Consider the following 6,764-nt stretch of genomic DNA (forward strand, 5'->3'; position numbering starts at 1 on the left):
TCTATATCAAGTCATGAGCTTTTAATCAGTGGTTGTTGTTATGTATCATATATTTTTTCGTTCATATTTGTCATCTCGGGGCATTATGTAGCTAAAAATGCGGTATTGGTTATGTCATTGTTGAAGGACGTACTGATATATAGTTTCCACCTCATTTTTCTTATATTTTTATGAATTCTCCGACTGGTACATGTATATACGACATTTCTGAATTTGATTTTCCCAACAACTTTTTGTCTATGTTTAAACTTAGATTGGTTTATCATGTTCATTTCTGTGAAAGAAATTTAGAAATTTCATAATCAGATTCTATATCCTTGACCTTATTGTTTTTAGACTTTCTTGTTAGTGTAAATATACTCTTATTTGAAGTTCGTAAAACGTATTTTTACAGAAAATCCGTATTTGTTCAAAATATTGATATTCAAAGAGTTATTTTCCATATTACAAGTGACTAAGAGATTATTAAGACGTCCAAAATCAGTAATAAACCTCAAAAATTACTTTAACTTTACTTTGTTTTCGTTTGTTGCAAAATTGTGTTGTTATATTCAGCCATTTAATTATCTTTTTTCAAGTATTTGATATAAATATACTACATGATATGGGAAAACTGATTGATTAACGAATGACAAACGTCAAGCAGCAAATATTTGACATATATTTTTTGGATGGTTACATAATTATAGAATGCATTTTTATCACAATGAAAATAGGCAGTCTTGTTTAAAGGTATTGAATTGTGAAACAAAAGTTAATTTCTACTGTTAAGCAATTTCTTCACGATTTTTTCCTCTAAGCAAATCAAACTTGGAAACACTTCGTTGGCTGTTTCTCAATACCTCACCAATATTGTGTAAGTTTGAAAGATTTGGAACTTTCAGAGCTGGTGAAACTCGTCCAGACTTTACACTTTTATTCCAAGAATGCACACCTGACTGCTCTTCATCATTCAAAAACCAATTGCATACGTCAGGATTTTCTTCTTTCCTGCATAATAATTCAGTAAGTATTTTGTGACAAGCTACTTCTTACTCCGGGCAATTCATATGTTAAGAAATATAGAACTTGCCGATACCAATTACAGTTTTGCGAACGTCAGCATTGCAATCCTGTCCTTCACAAAGATAGTCACCAATCGTCGACACACACTCGCCAACCAATGTTTCCATATCTTTATCATCGTCATGGTATTGACGACGGGCGCACTTGACAATTGTCTCGTCTACCTTTTCCATGTTTTCCCGCCTATCCATGCAATGGTGCCAATTAAGTCAGAGGCTGGACTGGCGTTGGCATTGGCACACCACAAAATTGCGATGACAAGAGAAACTAGTTTCGACTTCATTCTGAAATTTGAATATTTTCATTAGAATAACAATAAGTTGTTTATGTAACATGCAGAGTGTTTATTTGGTCACTGATAGTTTGACAGAGAAAAGAGGACTTACACAACAGTGTGTTTATTGGTTTTCTTTTTTTGTGGGGAAAAATAGGAAGGATACATTTAGTTAGGATATTTTTAAATATTTATTAAGATAATATTTAAACGTACACAAATGTAGGTATGTACAATTGTGTTGCGATTAAAAACAAACAATACAGATACGGGTAGCACTTTGTCAAGAAAGCTGATACACAAACCACGCCTCTTTTGGATAGATATTTGATATTCATTGATATATGATATATATATGTTTTGTTTACATACTGGTTCCCAGATACGATCTTTATGTGTCATATCATAGAGACACAGTAACATGAGTAAGGACATTTATCAGTAAACAACTGTTGGATAGCTGACAAAATAATTTTAAATATCGTGATGACTCATTGAAGTTCGGGGTGTAGTATAGAATTTTAAAAGAAACTTAGAAGTGTAAGGCGTATAATTATTGAAAACATGTCGCACAAACCTAGGTTTGAAACTTTGCGAAAAGTGATACTGCATATGATTTAAACAGAACTTTCCATCCCAGGCTATGAGGTTTTACAAAACTTCAGCGTAAACGTGGCTCAGTTGTAGCCGTAAAAGTAGTCTCTATGGCAAATGGTATTGTTTATATTGTCAGTAGTGCAACCTTATTAATAACACTTTAGTGTAGGCATTTTGAGGCATACACATATGTACATGTATGATACGTTGTAGGTAGAGAAACCAAATAAACTAGCATTGCAGATAATGAAATGTAACTGATACTTTCGAACACGAATCTAATGTAAATTGTTTGCTTCTTTGACATACTTGATTTTTCCTTTCCATAAACGAGATACATAACGTTTGCATGTACATGTATTGTTAAAAATATAGCAGTAATGTCTTATTATTTAATTCTAAATTCAATTTTAAGCCGGAGTAAATCATGAAAATAACGTTGACGCAACATGTGCTTTTGGACTAAGGGAACGACACTGAACTTCAAAAAAGGGGTCGGGTACTGTTTTTTCCTAAAAAAAATATTCTGATTCCCACATTTATAAAAAAAAATCTTTTCAAATAGACCGCAAATAAAAATATTCTGTATTCATATATTATATCTTATAGTTCTAAATTTTGAACAAATAAATTGATTGATAGCGTTGAAAAACTAAATAAAACTGTTTGCACTGATCGATTAAAAAAACCCTAAATATCTGACTCAATAAAAAAACCTAAATATCTAACTCAATAAAAAAACCTAAATATCTGACTCAATAAAAAAAACCCATAAATCCCCTCCTTGCGATTAATTGGTTGCTTCCTAAGACATCAATTATTCAATCTATACGGTGTGCGTTTTGCTTAATTTTTTAAGGACGTAAGGTGACCTTAATTCAAGATGTACTTTTCCTTATTTTCAGGTGTTTGTGGGTAGTTGTATGTCTCATTGGCACTAATGCCACATCTCCTTAAATTTGAATAATGAATTAAACATTTTACAAGCAAATAAAAGCTTACCTTTAAAATGTGGCTTTATTGAAAAGACCGTAAATGCAAGAACTACCCCAAAATCTACGTCTCAAGACTTTTTATTACAATAATTTCTCAATTTTTCCAATGAAAACACGATAAAAAATCCACCAAAATATTACGGATTAAACAAGTACTGTTTTCCGCCTATGTTCTCTCAATACAATGATTGGAGTATATTCCGCTCTATCATAATGTATAGTTATGCATTTCATAAGACGTGTAATTTATTATATAATACCGTTTATTCTGCTTTAAAATAATAATTTATAACAACAAATATCAACAAATTCTGTTTGATCTGTTGATTTAATGCGCCATATTGTATTTACATGTTCTGTACTTCCTTTTCGTCATATTTACATAACAGTGCATTTATTATGGTTTTAAAAGACGTAAAAAGTACAAGAGTATTCAAGTAGGAGATCAATTGAAATCAGGGGCGTAGCTAGAAGAAAATAATGTGCAAGCAAGTACCGCCGAGCGGAGCGAGGCGAAAAAAATTTGGGACCCTTTAATGCAGAAAAATGTTTTTTTTTCGGTTTTCGGTCATAGGACGGTTTAAAGAGGAGCTACATGTAGATCAGGACTTATTTAACAATTTATGAACGTAAAACTATTAATACTTGAATCTTCCGAATAGAGTAAATCATGGTTAATTTAATACATAAACAACACATTTTTGAATTACAGAATTTACTCAACATTGACCAAAATCTGCTCTTTGGGTCTAAGCAGAAACGAACTACTCTATTACTTTGTCAACATTCACACTGAAATCCCGATCAATATTCAGTAATGCTAGCGATGATAACCTGTCGTTGTTCATTGTTGATCGTACATTTGTTTTCAACAGACTTAATACCCTGATAGATCTGCATGGTAGCACTCGCGAGATGTTATAAACCAGCGTACGTGTTCTCCATCGAGCGACCTCCCGATTGAAATTGTCCGCCAAATACATGTCAGATCATTTTGTATGTCTCAGACAATGTTTAGAATTATTCGTTGGTTATATTTCCTACAACACGAGGAAGAAGCAGATACGACACAAAGAAGCTATTTTCTGATAATACCAGACACCCTCTACTCTCCAATTTCATTATCATAATGGTCTACGTGTGTGAACGCAAAATATAATCAATGAGACTTTCAAATGCTGTTTTGGCGTGTTTTCATGGTGATTGGCTCTGGTAGTCTGTCGAATACACCGCCTCGGCGTATCATAGTTTCCATTATATCAAAGGGTTTCGATAAATCTAATGGTCGATTGGTACATCGCATCGCAAACAGATAAGCCGTACTCTGTAAAATGTGCTCCGAAACTACACGTCTTAGACTGAGTATAATAAATTCAAATCTGGTAAAAGATACTGTCCGATTTTTACATGAAATCCAATAAATAAAGGCAACAGTAGTATACCGCTGTTCAAAACTCATAAATCCATTGACAAAAAACAAAATCGGGGTAACAAACTAAAAGTGAGGGAAACGCATTAAATATAAGAGGAGAACAACGACACACCATTAAAATGTAACACACACAGAAACGGACTAAGCATTAGACATCAAAACCAATACATGAATTTGGGATAGATAAGTACCGTGACACGTCTTATAGTAATGTGAATTCACACTCAAAAATAAGAGAAAACAAACGACACAACGGAAACACAACGTTAAAATGTAACACACACAGAAACGAACTATAATATAAACGTTTATTTTGAAATGCCGTTATTTAATGACAGTTCATCAATTAAAAAAGTGACAACATATGTGTTTCCTTTAACCATAATTAATTTATAAATTTTTATTTTGGCAATTTTTTTTTTTTTTTTGCTTGCCGAATCGATGTGCACGCAACTGCGTGTTAGCGTATAGGGAGCTACGCGCCTGGAAATAAAAGTCAACCAATCTACTCAAGTTATAAATTTCACTTGTTTCGGAAATAACTGTAATTTTTTTTTCTGGCAATGATGAAATAACATAAAAATGTGGTGCACACTGAATAACCCGCGTAGCGAGTTATTTTAAAGTGTGCATCTTATTTTTTATGTTATTTCAAATAGACAAAAAAGGAATAACAGTTTAATTTATAATTCAATTTTAAGCCGGAGTAAATCATGAAAAAACGTTGATGGCGTCACGGTCTCATGACAAAATAATGTATCTGAGCTTATAGAAGAAACACTGTCAGACAATCAGAAGCTGCGTTACATCCAATATTAAATCATTGGTGCATATATCAAAGTTTTGAAAGTTGTCAACTGATTTACTGCCTATATTTACAACAGCAAAAAAAAACCAGATAAACTGATGGTATATCAGATATAGAACAGATCGAAATAAAAAAAAAAACAACTTTTATAATAAAGACATTTCAGTGACCTTTACATAATTCGTTTGTTGTGCTTGTAGGTTGTACATGATGTGTTGATAAAAAGGGGCATAATTTATACCAAATAGATAATCAAATCTAGACACAAAAAAATGGTGGCAATAAACAAAAAGTGTTAGAAAATATTTCATAGAAAAATAGGGATATTAGAGTAACATGAACTCCACCAGGGGTAATGTCGGGTGATCCGAAAATTTATATCACTCATATGATGCTTTGATATTATAGCACGAAATTACTAAACTGTTATGCCATTAAAACTCAGAATCAATAAGTAAATACATTTTTGTCTGATTAATGTTAAGTGGCTCATATTTTATAAAGACTATATTGTTTTCAAATATTTGATATAACTACATGTACTTTGAAAAACTGAATGATTAGCGAACCCATAACAATAAACAGCAAATATTTGAATATATTGGATAATCCTTTGAACAAATGCATGGCTTTATAAAGTAGATATAAGAAGATGAGGTATGAATGCCAATGAGACAACGCTCCATCCAAGTCACAATTTGCAAAAGTAAACCATTATACTATTATATCAAAGTATGGCCTGCGACAGAGAGCCTTGGATCACAGCTAACTGCAAGCTATAAAGGGTTCGACAAATGACTAAGTGTAAAACAATTCAAACAGGAAAACCAACGATATAGTCTATAAAAAAACGAAAACGATAAACACATTTGAACCATATCAACAAACGACATCTACATGTATGGACTTACAATGTAGTATCAACCACTTTTGGACTAATTCTTAATTTTTGAGAGACGAACAGAAACGTATCAAATTCCAATTTTTTAGTCCTTAGTTTGATCCGACCAAGGAGGTTATATGACCTCCTTGATCCGACTGAGGATCAAAACCTCTACTTCCAATATTCAATGGTGTCAACTTTGCCACCAGACGTGGCCCTGTGGGTATTAATAATTCACAACATGCGATTAAGTATGTGCATAATAAGTAGTGAAATATTTTTGATTCTGAATTAACTAATTGATCAATATTCGAATGCACTAATTGAATGTATTTTTAATGATAATGGGTAGTCCTGTTTTAAGTATATTGTTCGTCGCGGTCAGCAGTCGGTAAATTTCGAACAAAGTTAATTTCTACTGTTGAGCATTTTTTTCAAAAAGCCTTTTTCCCTTATGAAATCAATCTTGGAAGCACTGTTTTGGCTGGTTCTCCTTTCCCCACCATTTTTGGGAAGGTTTGGAAGATTTGGAACTTTTGGAGCTGTTGAAATTGATCCTGATTCCCCGCGTTTATTCCAAGATTGCTCTCCTGGATGATCTGCATCATTCAAATACCACTTGCATACGTCAGGGTTTTCTTCTTTCATGCGAGCTAAATCGGTAAGAGTTTTGCGACAAGATTTTTCCATAACAGGGCAATGCATATGTA

The 6,764-nt window shown here is 32.8% G+C and overlaps 1 long non-coding RNA gene across 1 annotated transcript; it reads right to left on the reverse strand.

Annotated features, from left to right (window-relative positions):
* Positions 1 to 641: 641 nt before the first annotated feature.
* Positions 642 to 3,100, reverse strand: LOC143046743 (uncharacterized). Its single transcript, XR_012969255.1, has 2 exons — positions 2,939 to 3,100; positions 642 to 1,349 (listed from the first exon to the last, which is right to left on the reverse strand). It is a non-coding gene; the product is annotated as an uncharacterized LOC143046743 (long non-coding RNA).
* Positions 3,101 to 6,764: the final 3,664 nt, after the last annotated feature.

This window comes from Mytilus galloprovincialis, chromosome 9, assembly GCF_965363235.1.
Source record: "Mytilus galloprovincialis chromosome 9, xbMytGall1.hap1.1, whole genome shotgun sequence".
Taxonomy (NCBI): Eukaryota; Metazoa; Mollusca; class Bivalvia; order Mytilida; family Mytilidae; genus Mytilus; species Mytilus galloprovincialis.